Raw genomic sequence first — 16,618 nt, 5'->3', positions numbered from 1 at the left:
TCCCGATGAAGCATTTTCTACTAAAAATTATTTTGAATTTACAAAGTATTCATTTATTCTTTATTTAAAAGAAAGAAAAAAAATGTGTAGTTTCATTAAGAAAAATGTTAGTTTTCTAATTGGTCATAACTCATATCTCAACTTCTAATGCTTAAAAAAATGTAGACCTAACTGTGTACGCTTCAGAATTAGAGAAATGAACCATTTTCACTGTGAAACCAACTAGTTGACTGCATAGAAGACCAACATTTAATAAAAGTTAAAATTGATACTTTATAAATTTCAAATATTTTTAATAGAAATGGTAATAAAAAATAAATTTTTTATAAGTTATTCTACATATTATTTTATATATTTATTTTTATTCATTTTTATCGCTTGATTTTGCATTAAATGAATTCAAAAAATTTAAAATTTGTATGTGCATGCATCATTCGTGAAGTAAATTAGTTTTAACAGTTTGAATTTGTCATTTAAAGTCAATTCAATAATTTTTTAAAATTTATACTCCCCACACAACACGCTAATTTCATACATATTTCAAACGCTTACTTCGTTTCCCATACTTTTTTGACGTAGTCCAAATGAAGACAAATTGCATGTCGACGCAACATTGAAAATATGAAGTAAACTTAGGAGCCAAGTTCTAGACAGTGACCCGGAAATCCTAGTTAATTATTTTATTTTTAGATAGCATCGGAGTGAGCAAAATCTTAAAAAAGAATGTATATAATATAATGCGGGAAGTATTAATTTTTAAAAATTAACTTCAATACTTAAAAACTAACTATTTAGAGGGATCAAACTAGCTACTAAATATTTTTTTTGTATATATACTATAAATTTTTCACCTCCTTATTTATGCATATACAATTGTCAAAATTAAAAAAAAGGCGTATATTTAAAATTAGAAATTTTGCTTTATGCAGAACAAAAGATGAAATATAAAAAATAAAAATAAAAAATAAAAAAAGATAAAGGCAAATCTCTCCTTTTTATTCTTCTTCTGTGATCTTTTGATTCGCCTCCCTTTAAATTGTAGAAAATCATCAAAAGAAAAGAAATATATTATACAGACGGTCTTCTATTCAATTAATTTGACATAATACTTTAAATTAATTTAATCGGTGTTAAATTACAAGATTGATATCCATATTTTTCTTATCAACAATTCCAATAAGATGTGTAGTTTAGTAGGTTTTATGGACATCAAACCTATTTTAGGATTTGATGGTCTCAAAATTCATTCGATATGTTTTAAAATATGTGTGCACGAAAATTTAAAAAATATGTACGAATTATAAAGCGGATCAAATCCAAAATAAATCCGATATTTATTCGACCTACTTCGCTCTATATAACATGATGTTACATTCATTTGACCTTTTCAGGAAAACGCGTTGAAATTCAAAAATTAAAATATAAAAAAGTAAAATCACCAACGCTATTGTCAGAACTCTTCCAACTGCTAACTGACACTGAGAAAGGTGCCCATCCAGCGGAGAAAATTAGAACTTGAAGGAAAAAAAATCAGCTGCTGGGACCCATGCTGGAAAGAAGGATTCAACCATGCAGGCATGCAGCTTTGACATTCAAACTAAAGGCCTCTAATGCTTTTTGTAGCTTTTGGGATCAACTTATTTGTGATTTCCTTTTATTTTTCTTCTTTTATCCTAATTAGGAGCAAAAAAGAAGATAAGGCTTAGTTTTTGGGTCCAATTGAACCTAAATTTAGGCCCAATCAAAGCCTAGTAGATATTTTAGGGCACTGTGTGGGGCTGACTAAAAAAAAGTAGCTTGTATTGTGCTCCTCCTCATCTAAATAAGAGCATGCAAATTGAGATGACAACTACAAATTAGTGTTTCCAGAAGTAACTCAACAGACCAAAAAAGCAATGAAATTTATTTCGAGCAAGGATAACTTATGGAAATGAATCAAATGATCGAGCCTCAAGCTATGTGAACGCAATACAACTCTAAAACTAATTGATCATTTTCTTTTCTTTTTGAGAAGCTTGACAGAAGCTGTCAAGTTTTATATTGATTAAAAACAACAAACCATGATTACAAAATTACAACTTGCAGTGACTATTTTCATGGAGGATTTTTTTCTCTCTGTTTTTTTTTTTAAAAATCTTTGCAGAAGCTGCGAAGTCACGAGAGGAATTGAACTCTTGATCTTTGGATACAGCAGTTTTATGACTTTTTCGTAGCCAATTGTGCTACCATATTTGAAGGATTTTTTCTCATCACAATAATATTGAAATATTCATCGATAGTCTTACATTTTATTACTATAAGAAAATATAATTATCAAATATTCAACAATTTTAATGTTGATATTTACTATCTTTTACTTATTAAAGTAGATGGAGAAAATTGTATTTTTCATTTATAATATATTTGGAAATTTTATGTCATGACGAGTCAAAAAATGTTACTTAAAAAATGTCTAATATTGCCGCTGCTTTTATAAATAATAAATAATAAATATCAAAATTAAGTTTGTTAAATATTTGGTAATTGAATCATTTTGAAATAATAATAATTTTAAGTCAGTCACGGTAGAAGACAATTGTAATAATAAATTCTGAGTGCTATCTGGAAAAAATGGTTACATAATTTCTAATAACAAAAACTTCAGTAAAAGGTTTGTTTTGATCCAAATTGCTATTTGGACCCATAGATCATTATCTTGTTTATATGTATTATGCAATTTAAATTCTTAATAAGACAAAAAAAATCAGTAAAATCAGTAAATTCAGTTTATTATTCATAGTGTCTCTTTATCTCTCTTTTTCTTTTTCTTTTTCTTTTTTCTCGCACCTAACAGAAAAATTGAAAGAGAGAATAACCCAACGAGTAAATATCAGTCAATCATTTATGTACATCTCGGTTCATTTACCATCCTAATAAATTATAATTAAATTATTAATCAGATTAAAGATTTCACCACGAACACATACTCCTGAAATTTTTATTAATGCCCAAAAATATTATAAAATTATACAATCTATCCACGTTTTCGTAGAATTTCAAAATCTGTCCCTTTCGGTGACTAAATAACCGTACAAAGCCTTTATTTTTGGTTATTTAGTCACTGAATTCAAAAAATTAGTCCGGTTACTAAATAATCGGAAGGATTGTCTGATTATTTGATCACGAGAAAGATGCTTTTCTTTTGGTTTGAATCCGAAGGACAAAAATATTATTTTTTATTTTTTTAGCTCTAAGATCAATGCAGATCTTAGCCTGAATAACTTGGCGTTTTCCTCCAAACAAAATAAAAGGACTGGGAGCATGTATACAGGCAACAGTCAACAGATAGGACGTAACAATTTTACGATACTTCTACAAAGAGCCAACTTTTATTTTTAGTCTGTTCTACTCCAGTTCTTACAAAACTGGACATGTGTAGTACACTTATTCAAGAGAACAAATTTGACGTGTGTAGTACACTTATTCAAGAGAACAATTTTTTTGTTGAAAATATTTAATTGTTTTGTAATCTAATTGATCTTTTAAACTCTAACAAGACATTAATTTGTTCCTAAAATGATATATTTATTTTTTTCTGAAAATATTTTCTTTTATCAATTTCATCCATATCTATAAACATATCGAAGCACAAGATTATTTAATATATATTTAAATAGATGTTAATTAATGAAAGAATAAGAAAAAACGGATTGCACAAGTTAATTTTTATTTATTATTTCCATCTTTATAGTTTTATATATTTATTTTTGAAATAAACTTGTCACAGATTAACATTTGATTTTTATAATAAAAAGGTAATGGAAATCTCCATTTATTGATGTTTAAACAATAAACAAATAGTTTCCTTCACTGATTTAGATGACATAAAAAAAATTGAGGAGGGTTCAAATGCCTTCATTTTTTGTGCCTCCACCATGCTTTCATTTTTTAAAACTTTAGTAATTCAAAATTTAAAACTTAAAAGTCAAAATAAAACATTGGATATGATCTACGTCATTTTATTTATGCATGTGTAAAAAATTATGACATTTCAATTTTATTTTGATTGTCATCGAGAACTTGTAAAAAATGCATTAATGTGGATGATTTCTAGACGTTGATTTTTGAACTTATTGATTCACATTAAAACAAAATTGAAATGTCATAATTTTTTTATGAGCACATAGAAAAAATAACATAGATCACATCTAACGGTTTTATTTTGACTTTTAAGTTTTAAATTTTGAGTTATTAAGGTTTTAAAAAATGGAGGCATGGTGGAGGCACAAAAAATGGAGGCATTTGAACCCTCCTCTATTACCTTATCACTCAATCCGACGTTTAACAAATCCTTTGGACGAGATATGGTCCAAAGGGCATCGGACCTGTTCCTAGCCCGTGCACAAAAATACAAAGCAGGTTTTTTTTTGGAAGCGGAGTATTGTCATTCAGAGTGCGTATTCGTATCCAATGTCTATTGAATTTAATATTCAAAATATAAATCCGGTGACTAAATAACTCGGATAAAGCCTCTCTTTCTGGTTATTTAGTCACCGGACTAATTTTTTGGATCCGGTGACTAAATAACCGGAAAGAGAGGCTTTGTCTGGTTATTTAGTCACCGAAAGAGACAGATTTTGAAATTCCACAAAAGAGTGGGCAGATTGCGTAATTTTATAATATTTTTTGGTATTAATAAAAATTTCGGCACATACCCAGTATGCAGACGGATCCCAATCGGAACGCAAACTCAGTACGCGAATGGATCAGTGCGCGGACTCTGGGTATGCGTACCGAAATTTATTTTTTTAATCTTTTTTTTGAATTTTTTATTAATATGTTCGCATACCCAGTATGCGCACGGATTTTTTTTTAGTTTTGTTATGAATTGTTTGAAATTTTTTGACCAATTTTTTTTTTTTATGTTCTATTATGTTTCGTTCTATGGTATTTAGAATTATATGTACACATAAAATTTGACGGTGAAATTGTAGAAAATAAAACGCACTTATTTAACAAATAATTTTTTTGACTAAATTTGAAATAAAAATTACCACAACGAAATATACACACAATTTGAGCATCATTTTGTACTAAGTTGGTGCACAAATTGCTACAAATTACACGTAGAATTTGATAAATGTTTTATAATACAAATTATATATGTATAACAAAAAAAAAATTAGTCAAAAAATTTCAAACAATTCATAACATAACCAAAAAAAAAAAAAAATCCATGCGTGTACTGGGTACGCATACCCAATCTGCGCACCGATTTGTTCGCGTACTGGGTATGCGTTCGTAGTGGAATCTTCAATCTGATTAACCGGGTGGTAATGATTTAATTCTGATTTATTAGGGTGGTAAGAAAAAAAATTCGGATTTAACATATACATGCAAACTCATGTCATAAAAAAAAAAGAGAGAAGCCTCCGATAATATAGTCTACAAAGTTTCAAGTCTTTTTAAGGAATGTTGTAGACTACAACCTCTCTATATATTAGAAGACAATTGTAACATTTATGTTATTTTCATAAATATAAAAATTTGGAGTTTAATTTTTAGTGCTACCTAATTAAAAATCGGATGAAAGAAAGGAAAGAGAAATAATAGCAAACCAAAAGGTTTGAAGCTCTTCTGAAGGGAAACTTGTGCAGAGAGGAGTTCAGTAAAAGAGAATGGAGGCCTAGAGTTCTCTCTCTGCCAATTTTGTTTTTTTATTATTTGTGACTGTTTCTGGATCAGTTAGGCCGGGATCCCCTGAAATAACTCACATCTTGAGTTTAGATTCGCAACGTCGGATGAAAATTTGATTCGAGATAGAATGCACGGTGCTTCTTTAATATTTGTGTCTGAGCAGATCAGACGGTTAGGATCCAAACACAAAATCTCAATTACCTTGGGATCCGAAATTTGGATGAGTACTGAAGAAGGAAAACGAATGCTAATCTAAACATTAATATATATTAATATATTTGTATACAATTTTGATTTGTTCTTAGACAGGCATGAAATATGTTTTTACGGTTAATTAGTGTAAAACTTAATTGCTCTTCCTTCATTTCCAAATCGAATTTGCTGAGTTACCATGAGATAAAATGGTTACTACTCGAAACCCAAAAGTGGTCACATCACTAGTACCATGTAGATATTCAGATTTCAGAATGCAGCAAAGGTTGAAATTTTCTAAAGATAATTATTAGTCGTACCTGATTTTGTCATTTGGTGGAGCTTCCCACATGGCAGTATGGCACTGATACAACATTACAACCTAGCTAGCTAGCTGAGATAAGATTCAGTTGTTCTTGGATCGCAACAAAGCCTGACAGCTGATAAATTACATAATTTGACCTGAGATGGTCTGCAGCTTTTCAGCCATTTTTCGGCGAAGCGATATCAGAATCAGATGCATGCTGTTGCTGTTACTGTTGCTGTTGCTGCGGACTAATTTTCTGCCGGGCGCTGGGCGCAACATGCGCGTCCTGATGTACGGACGGCCAAGATTTTTTGAGAGAGGGGACTTGATGTGAATTTGAAGAAGAGCACGAATCTTGATGAGAAGTAGCCGTCAGATGGTGTTCCATACATGTGCTGCGCGACACTTCATCCAAACGCGATGTATGACCCGAAATTTTTGTTTTTAGGATTACCAATAATAAAAAAGTAACACGAAATTAGCGAAATCTCGAATCTTAGCATGAACATTGTCTGTGTTAGCGTTTTTCACACGGAAAAACAATGGCTGTAACATTATGTAAAAATAATTATATATATGAAATTAACAGCTGTAAGTAATATGTGAACGTTTGAACGTGTTTGTTCATTTTAAATATGTAACATTCGAAGAACATATAGTATTTGCTTTCTAAACAAAAAAAATAAAATAAAATAAATTTAAGGTTAAATACGATAAACATATCATCTGAAAATCTATTTCACTGAAACAAAGTATGTACATGAGATATTTCAAAACGAGAGAAAGGGGAGGTAATACAATTGACTAGGAAAAAGTTCTAAAATTGTTGTACCCAAGGTTGAGAGTTCGATTCCCCCTCACGATTTTGCAATTTCTGCGAAAGTTTTCAAAAAAAACAAAGAGATATTTCGAAACGAATTTTTGAAATTCAGAATGATACAAGATAGATATAATAAAAAAATTAGAGGAGGGTTCAAATACACCCAAATTTTTGTGCACCCAAATGCACCCTATCTTTCATATCCTTTATCTCCGTTTTCAAAGTCATAACAGTCAATCCGAATCGTTAGATGCGATCTATATATTAAGATGTTCTTGGAGACCAAATTTTATATTTTTTGAATTTTTTTTTACTATTTATTAAGCCACTTTAAAAATCGCTGATCCAATGGTCCATAAAATGAAAATTCAGCAATTTTCAAAGTGGCTTAATAAATAGTAAAAAAAATTCAAAAAATGTAAAATTTGGTCTCCAAGCACATCTTAATATATAGATTGCATCTAACGGTTCAGATTGACTATTCGGATTTTGAAAGCAGAGAAAAAGGATTTGAAAGATAGAGTGCATTTGGGTGCATTTGAACCCTCCTCAAAAAAATTAATACAATGTAATATTTATAATCTTCTTAAAGTAATTGGATTAATTTTCAAAATTAAAAAACTTAAAGGTTTATTTATAAAAATATATAATTGAAAAAAGAAATATAAATGATGAAAACGAAAGTGGCTCACTTGCCGTATTTTTTTTTTTTGATGAATGCTGAAAGAGTAAATTTGAACCCTCCATGCATTGATTCCCTTGACACCTTTTACTTCCATGTCCTTCTTACAATCTTACGTACGACTCGGAAAAGAAAAAGAATGAAACTGAAAGAGAAAAGATAATTCCTCGAAAAAAAAAAAACAGAGAGAAAAGAGAAGAAAAAGAAAAGAAAGAAAAGAAACACAGAAGTTTCTCTGTCTCGGTCGAGGGCCAAAGTGATTGAATCGTCAACTGTCTATGCGTATGCTTTCTCTCTTTCAGCATTTTTAGTGCGACTATTGGACAAAGGCAGAGTCAAACTTCTGAACTATGGGGGTCAAGCACGTGATGGAGATTAATCATATATTTTTTTTTTAACAGGATCAATTTACAATACTGTGGCATTTTACTGTAAATTATATTAAAAATGAAATATAAATAAAAATAAATAAAAAAATGGAGGTCAATTGAGGATCCGTATCCTCCCATGTAACACAATTGAAACGGATGTCCCAAATTTACTCTCAGCCGGTCCTTGCTCGGGATGACAGAGGAGCAGTATTATTTGTGCTTTGAGATTCGTGCCAAGTTAAATAGAACAATTTTGAACCATCTGATTCAATTGTACTCAGTCTAGTAATCTGAGGGGATGTGAATTCGTCAATTGACCCCATTCATATAAGCTCCCTCCGCCATTGCTATTGGATATCTCATTTTACCTCTGTTCTATTTTTTTCTTACTCGATGAGGACTTTGATAATATATGAGAATTGAGTAAGCAAGCTCTATGAAGCTATAAAGTGGTTAAAGAAGTTGGAATAAGAGATTGATTGGAAATCTTTTTCTTTTCTTTTGTTTCCTTGTAGGATTTGAACCCGTTAATTATGATTGGCATCGCTACTTTTCACCTTTATGGTGTTATACTGAATTGGTATTATCTTTGACCCTCTCAAGCTTATTTTGGTTGTAGCCTAAAGGGTGGATAAGGAGTTTAGACCTCGTTATTCCACTAAATGTGTCTTAATTGAGCTAGACTAAGATGGCATAAGCGTATCTTTAGGCTGGCCTAAATTAAACCACCTCACATGGTGGTTTAATTTTTATTCCACCTCGTGACCTAACTTGAATGATTATAATAATATTTTATTTATATATAAATATTATATTATTGTTAATAATTATATCATTAATATCTTATATTGTTAATATATTAAATAATTATTGTAATAATATTATATAATTAATATCCTTTTATTAATAATTATTGTTAATAAATAATTATATAATTATTATGTTATATTGTTAATATATTAAATTATTATTATATAATATTGTAATATATTATAGTTATTATTAATATATTAATATTGTGTAATTAGTATCTTATTAAAGATATATAACTATATAATTAATATGTTATATTGTTAATATATTAAATAATTATTATAATATTATAATATTTTATAGTTATTATTAATATATTAAATAATTATTATAATAATATTATAATATATTAATATTATATAATTAATATTTTCTTATTCGTAATTACTATTAATATGTAATTATATAATTAATGTGTTATATTGTCAATATATTAAATAATTATTATAATAATATTACAATATATTATAGTTGTTATTAATATATTAATATTATATAATTAGTATCTTATTATTAATTTATAATTATATAATTAATAATTAATATTGTTAATATAGTAAATTATTATTATAATAATATTATAATATATTATAGTTGTTATTGATATATTAATATTATATAATTAGTATCTTATTATTAATATATAATTATATAATTAATATTTTATACTGTTAATATATTAAATAATTATTTTAATAAGATTATATAATTAGTATCTTTTTATTAATAATTATTATTAATTTATAATTATATAATTAGTATTTTAATATTAATATATAATTAATATTTTATATTATTAATAGATTAAATAAATTTTATAATAATATATAATATATTACAGTTATTATTAATATACTAATGTTATATAATTAGTATCTTATTAAAAATAATTAACCAATTTAGGCTTTCAAAACTTTAGTTCTTCACCAACTCTAATCAAACAAGGAATAATTTAAGCTATGATTTAACTTTAGACCTCAACCAAACATGAATAATTTAGACCGGCCTAAGTTGGAATAACCAATTTAGGCCTCCTTAGCTTTAGGCCACAATCAAACATGGGGATTGTGCTTATTGTTATATAGTTTCTATTGTTCTAGGTATTTATTTACAAGAAAAGATTATATAAAGAGTAAAATGACAAAATATTCTTAAGTTGATAATTTGATCTTGTTAAAGGGACTAAAGTGACTAAGGAAAAAACATTAGAGATAGGCTGGCCGTGAAATTAAAAGTAAAGGAAATGTATCAATCTATTTTGTGTACTAGTATGAGGTTTTATATTACCATGCTCTTGATTGTAAAGGAAAAAGAGAGAGAGAGTATAAGTTAGTTACTTGCAAAATTTCCATAAATTGGTAATTAATACTTTTTAGAGGGGCCTTGGTGCAAAATTACAAAAATATAAATGCTGGAAAAAAATAAGATGGAAATTGATTTTGATTGGGGCATTTGGGACTTCATTAATAAATTAGAAAGTGAAATAGATCTTTTTACTTGAAAGGAAAAAAAATAAAATAAGAAAAGAAACAAATATTTGAAGTTTTGAACTATTAGACTGGGTCTTCGGCTCCTGAACTTGAGAATAATAAAAGGGAAAATAACATAGGTCGGCTCATTTGGGCTCTGTCTGAAAATAAAATAAAAGAGACTTGGACTTGAACTTCGATTTATTGGACTATTGAACTGTTGAACTTGAACTTAGTTAACCGGACTGGACCCGAATATGGACTTTGGACTGAAAACCAAATTGACATAAATTTTTTTTTGACAAAATAATTAAATAATTGATCAAAATGTCATTATCTGAAATGAATACTTCTATTAATTTAAAATGGGTTGGGATGGCTTATAAAAGTGTCTAAAAACATGTATAAGAATTTAACTAATATTACAGGTCATTGCATGACATTGAAACCGCATGATATTGAAATTAAATACAAGTATTGATTAAAATGTGTATATTATTGTTAATATATCTATAATTATGAAAAAAAATTGATGAGACAAAATGTTTAGAAAGAACAGACTACTAGCGACCTCACATATTGCCCTACGATATCAGGTGCGAGGTTATTGGATTAGTTTGAAATTCATTACTAGGAATTAAATCGTAACTCGTTGTGCATTTTGAATATTTGATCGAATGTATTGATTGAATTGTTGCATTATATGCATAGCCCAATACAATTGAAACTGAATTACAAGTCTGTTGACTGTCATGTTAATATTATTTATCGATTGGTTGATTATTAATGCAAATGATTAATTGAGACCACTGTGATTGAATTGATTGAATATTGTAATCCTTTAACCTCGATATAATGGAGACAAATTATTAATATATCATAAAGTCTAGCTAAGTATTAGACTTTACTCCAGGACCCTTATGCGCATTTAATAAATGACCCTAACTGAACCCAGTACCAACCAGGGGATATTGAGCAAATGTGAATTGTTACTGTAAAACTATTGAACTGTGGTAATTGTCTTATATTGATTTTTTATGATAATGATAGCATTGTAATATTAGTTTCATATTGTTTTCGTTAACAGATTGTCAGGATAATTAGAACAGTATAAGCCCTGACACGACAGATACGTGTTATGTGAAAAGGCAGACGTGAGTTGCTTAATGGTGTCTGCATGGCAAGTCGAATGGTATTTATCAGTGTTACTAGACTAGAAATTTTAAAGTTAGGATATCAAATATTACTACACTCTATGGTTTAAAAGATTTAAACCCAAAGCATTTATTCTCATAAGATTTTTAGTTTTCTGATTTATTTATGTACCTTTTGTTGTTTGTTATTGAGCATTTGCATTCGTCATTACAAAATAAAATTTTACTTTCTCGTGAGAAGCTTTCATTCTAAATATGAATTTATTTCGAATCTAATAATCTGAGTGGAAATCAGCATTGAGAAATAGTATTTATTATTTCTCATTCGTTTTTCCCTTGTGGGTTTACATGTTTGTTCTACAAAGATAAAGAGACGTCTTTGGGCTATAATTGACAGCATGACCACTTAAAGGCTAGGCATGAGATTTGGTTTATTATAACTGACATAGTGCAAATAATATTTCTCTAGCACTATTCATTATAAGATGTTAGATAATTCTTGTAAATTATTTAGGATGTGGCAAAATATAATAGATGCTATTAGCAATATTGTATACAAAAGACGTGCTTTATGTTACCTTAATTAAATAGAAAATAGACGCGGTAGGTTGTTGCATCTCTCGATCGGGAGTGTGACACTGACACATAGGAGCGAACTTAAATACAAGAATTTACTTTGATATGAATTTTTTTCGATATGACCCTTCCTAGTTTTATTATTGTGATTTTTCTCTCCACAATTTTCTATTGATTTTTTTTATGAATTTTTCTATTGAACTTTGGCGTTCAATAATTTTTATATAGAGAGAATTCTTTGGCTATGAATTGCAACTCAACTTATAAAAATGAATTCAAAATAATATAAATAAAAGTTATCTAATATAACAATATAGGGTATTACTATTTCATTCAAACATGTACAATAAACGGACAGGATATGATTCTAAAACTGAGTGAGGTTTCATGCTAAACTAATTTACATGAATCTGATTCAAACCGTTTGATTTTAATAACACATGTCAAACTAGAATAGTACGTTCCATTTTGTGGGAATAAAAAACAGTGGTAGTAAAGTTCCATTTTGTGGGAATAAAAAACAGTGGTAGTAAACTAGAAGCTTCACATCTTGGAAAATAGTATCACCATAAATATTTACTCCATTATTTACAAATAAGCAGGATCGAAAACATACAGGACAAAAGCATAGCATTTATGACGTTTGAGTATATCAATAAATTTCGGAGACTGCATAAAAAATATTGATTATATACATTTGCAAAATCATTGACAAAGGCTACGAGGTCAGAGGAAGATTAACATTTCATATGCATTCGTTAAATAGATACATACGGTACAGTCAAATTGTGGTCAATAAACAACGGGCTACTTTCTAAAGTACAAAATTATTATATCGAGAAAGTGGCATCGCCTAATTCCAAGGAACCCGTGAAATATGGTAATGTTATGTAGGCCAAGTCAGTGAGATTGTATTTGTAGCTGAGATTAAGTATCAAGTTAAGGAAGAATAACCGACATATAATCCCAGTAACTGGGACCCACTTAATAAAGGTCAAACTGACCTTAGAGTTCGCACGTGGGAACATAGGATTCTTATAAGATAAGAGCGAGCTATGTGTGAGATTTTTTGTGGCGCTAATATTTGAGGTATTGTATGCGAATTACCTGATAAGATTAATTCGTAATCAAAATACGATATTTGTGCATTCCAGAAGTGCTCCATTAGATATTTTAATATTTGAATGCTAAAATGGCTGTAAACCTGATTAATAAGTTGTTTTCCAATTAATTAACAACATAATCCGTATAAATATTAAAATTTTAGTTTGAATTATGAAATATGACATTAGAAATGGTAGAAGACAATTTAAAAAAAAAAAGAAAAAAAAAGAGAAATTATCGTGTTGAATTACAAATTAAAATTGAAAGTATTATATAGAATTAACAATTAACAATCAAAGAATGAGAAACCATAAATTGACCAACATAAAAAATATAAAGCGATTTATTTCAAAGAAAGCTTGTTAATTATAAAAATTTCATAGAGCTTGAACATTGAAATAGAAATATGACTAGAAATTAGAATAGAAAGATTAATGTCAATGCTCTTAGTATTATAAACTATATATCTTATCAATTTATTTGACTTATTTGATTAATTGGCCGGCGATTAACCTCCTAACATTATTTTGTTAGTTAGTCAAATACAGACCGATTTGTTACTTCACTCGTTTCTTTTATTAAAGAACCCTTGTACATTTCAGTATTTTTAAATACTATTCTCAAAAATTAAATTTACATCCTCTTGATAGAGAGATGAGAATTCGTGACACTGCACAATAAAATTATTGGAACTTTTGTACTTATTTTTAAGTAAAATTTTATGACATACTCTTCTTTTCAAATCAACAAATAAAATATTCTCTTTAAAAATAATTAACAAAATATTTTTGTGGGTCTTACTTTTTCCTTTCTTTCCTCTCCCTCCTACTCCTCCCGTTTAATTCAATCCTATTAGGCCATGTTTGGTTGTGCAGTAAGAGGTGGAGTGAACCTCTTACTCTATATTTACACCGTCAAACGAAGAGCAAGATGGAGTAATATATAAGTTAATCCATAATACATTACTTTACCTCTTCATGTGGATTAACTTACTTCACACTTACCCCGCTTGTAGGGCCACTATCATAAATATGTGTTTATTTTCCAACATTATCTTACCCCTCTAAACGGATTAATTGAAACTATTAAGTACCAAACAAGATATAAAATATGAAGAATAAGATGAAGTAGACAATTTAATCTTCATTAACTTTACTCTACAACCAAGCATGACCATATATTTTTGTTTGAGTTAGAATACATTTGTATTTATTGTTCCACCATGGAAGTTTTGTGAACTAAGAAATGCATAATTTATGCATATGTTTTATTCAGTGTAAAATTATTTCTAAAATAGATCTTAAAGGTTACAATCGGCAGACAGGACATTAGCTAATATATATAATATTTTTAGCATATGAATTATTTTTAATAGTATTACCTTATTCTGTAGATCTTAGTCGTTATAATATATGTCATTAGTTGTTATAACTATATTTTTTTTAATTAATATGTGGATCCTTTTAAGCTGATCATAGGTCTTGTAGTATCTGGAATTGCGGTTACAAGTATTTTGGAATTATCCTGACATATTTGCATGCAAAATTGATACTAAAGAATAACATTTTATTAAAAAAAATAGAGATTTTTTTTAATTAAAAACAAAAGCAACCAGCTTTAACATTGTCAGAAGTGGTTATCATCCGTTTAACCCTCTTATAATACTCTGATTATGAAATCAAACTCATTATGAGAAAAATAAAGAAAAAATAATCATTAGTTGCAAAATAAAAAAAATTCAACACAATGAACTATTTTATAAATAATCATCAACAAAACACCAAACGGCAGAAATATACTGACTAATGTTGTATCAAATGTAAAATTATCATTTCACCGATTTCTATTAAAAATATCAATAAATATCAATAAGAGAGAATTTTTATTTGTGTTGTAAAAAAATTCAGTGCATATTTCATTTTTTATAATAGTAGAAATATATTTTACCGATTTCTATTCAAATCAGTAATTTCACCAAAATTCACATTCTCAATCGACTTCTCATCAGAAAATTCAGAAGCATCCTTGTTCAGATCCCATTCATGCATACATGAGTGGGAAACTGTGTCATCCACACTTTCTTCATTCAAGTCAGAATCCATTATATAAACCTGCCTTTACACAAACATATACAAACCTATAAGAACATATGTTTAATTCTATAAACATAACATAATACATATCATATGGAAGCAACCAATCCTATTACCAAATAATAACAATTTATCAATTTATACTTCATCAACCAATGCATAACAAGGTTTGAAACTTCAGTTTATGTATACAGTACACATAAAAATCACAATGTAAACTAATTTATTAATTTTGTTCTTGTAAAAAACTACCACACTGTGAATATGTAATTGAAACATAAACATGACAATCTAATGTAATAAATCATATTAACAAAATTATTGAATCTTGAAACAACAATTAATATCATTGAATCCTGTTCACATCATAGTTAAGTCAATTAATCGTTCAAAATTAAACGATCTATGTAACTTTCAAAAGTTCGATACCAGCATATAATGAACAAAATTAATCTACAAAGCAATATTAAATGAGAAAAATGACCGGTAGCTTTCAAAACTTCGATGCTGTTCGTCAATGCTTGATTCAAACAACCAGAGAAGACGCTGCTCTTCGATTCTGCGACTCAATACTTGATTGAACAAAGAAGAAAAATAAAAGGAAAAAAATCAGATCAGAAAAGGAAAGAAGTTTCAAAATTATACGAAATTGAAAAATTACATCAATACCAGTATATAATGAACAAAATTGATCTAAAAAGCAATATTGAATGAGAAAAATGACATGTAGTTTTTAAAACTTCGATGCTGTTCGTCAATGCTGATGCTCCTCAACGATGATATTAAATGGACAAACGGCACTAAAATTACAACAAGAGGAGACGCTGCTCTTCGATTCTGCGACTCAATACTCGATTGAAACAAAGAAGAAAAAGAAAAGAAAAAAAATCAGATCAGAAAAGGAAAGAAGGTTCAAAAAACGATTCAATTTTTTTTAAAAAGGAAAGCGGTAAAAAAAGGAAGGGCTTAAATAGGAAAAATGACGGCTGTAGTAGTGGGGACCGCGTCGTTGCCGGTTATGGCAGTTGAAAGCGCGTGGCCGAAAAAGTACTTCTTCCGTTACCGGCGGTTGAAAGCGCGTCGGAACTAAGCTAAAAATGAAAGATTTTTATACGCGGGAATTTTCGGGGGACTGTAGCCTGGGGGACGTTACCTTTTCTCTTGAGAAATAGCCCCTTTAAAAAAGACAATATTCTTTTCTGACCAAACTTTCCATAATATAACTCCACTTATTAATTCAACTAATAATCAGTCTTTCAATGATATAGGTGAATCAATGTACCACAGATTAGATATATTAGAGTAATTAAAAGTAAATCTATTAAAAGATTAAATTCATCTTCAAATTTGTAAAACATAAG

The sequence above is a fragment of the Carex rostrata genome, chromosome 9 (genome assembly GCF_964058835.1).
Source record: "Carex rostrata chromosome 9, lpCarRost1.2, whole genome shotgun sequence".
NCBI classification, from domain to species: domain Eukaryota; kingdom Viridiplantae; phylum Streptophyta; class Magnoliopsida; order Poales; family Cyperaceae; genus Carex; species Carex rostrata.
This window is presented reverse-complemented; position numbering follows the sequence as displayed.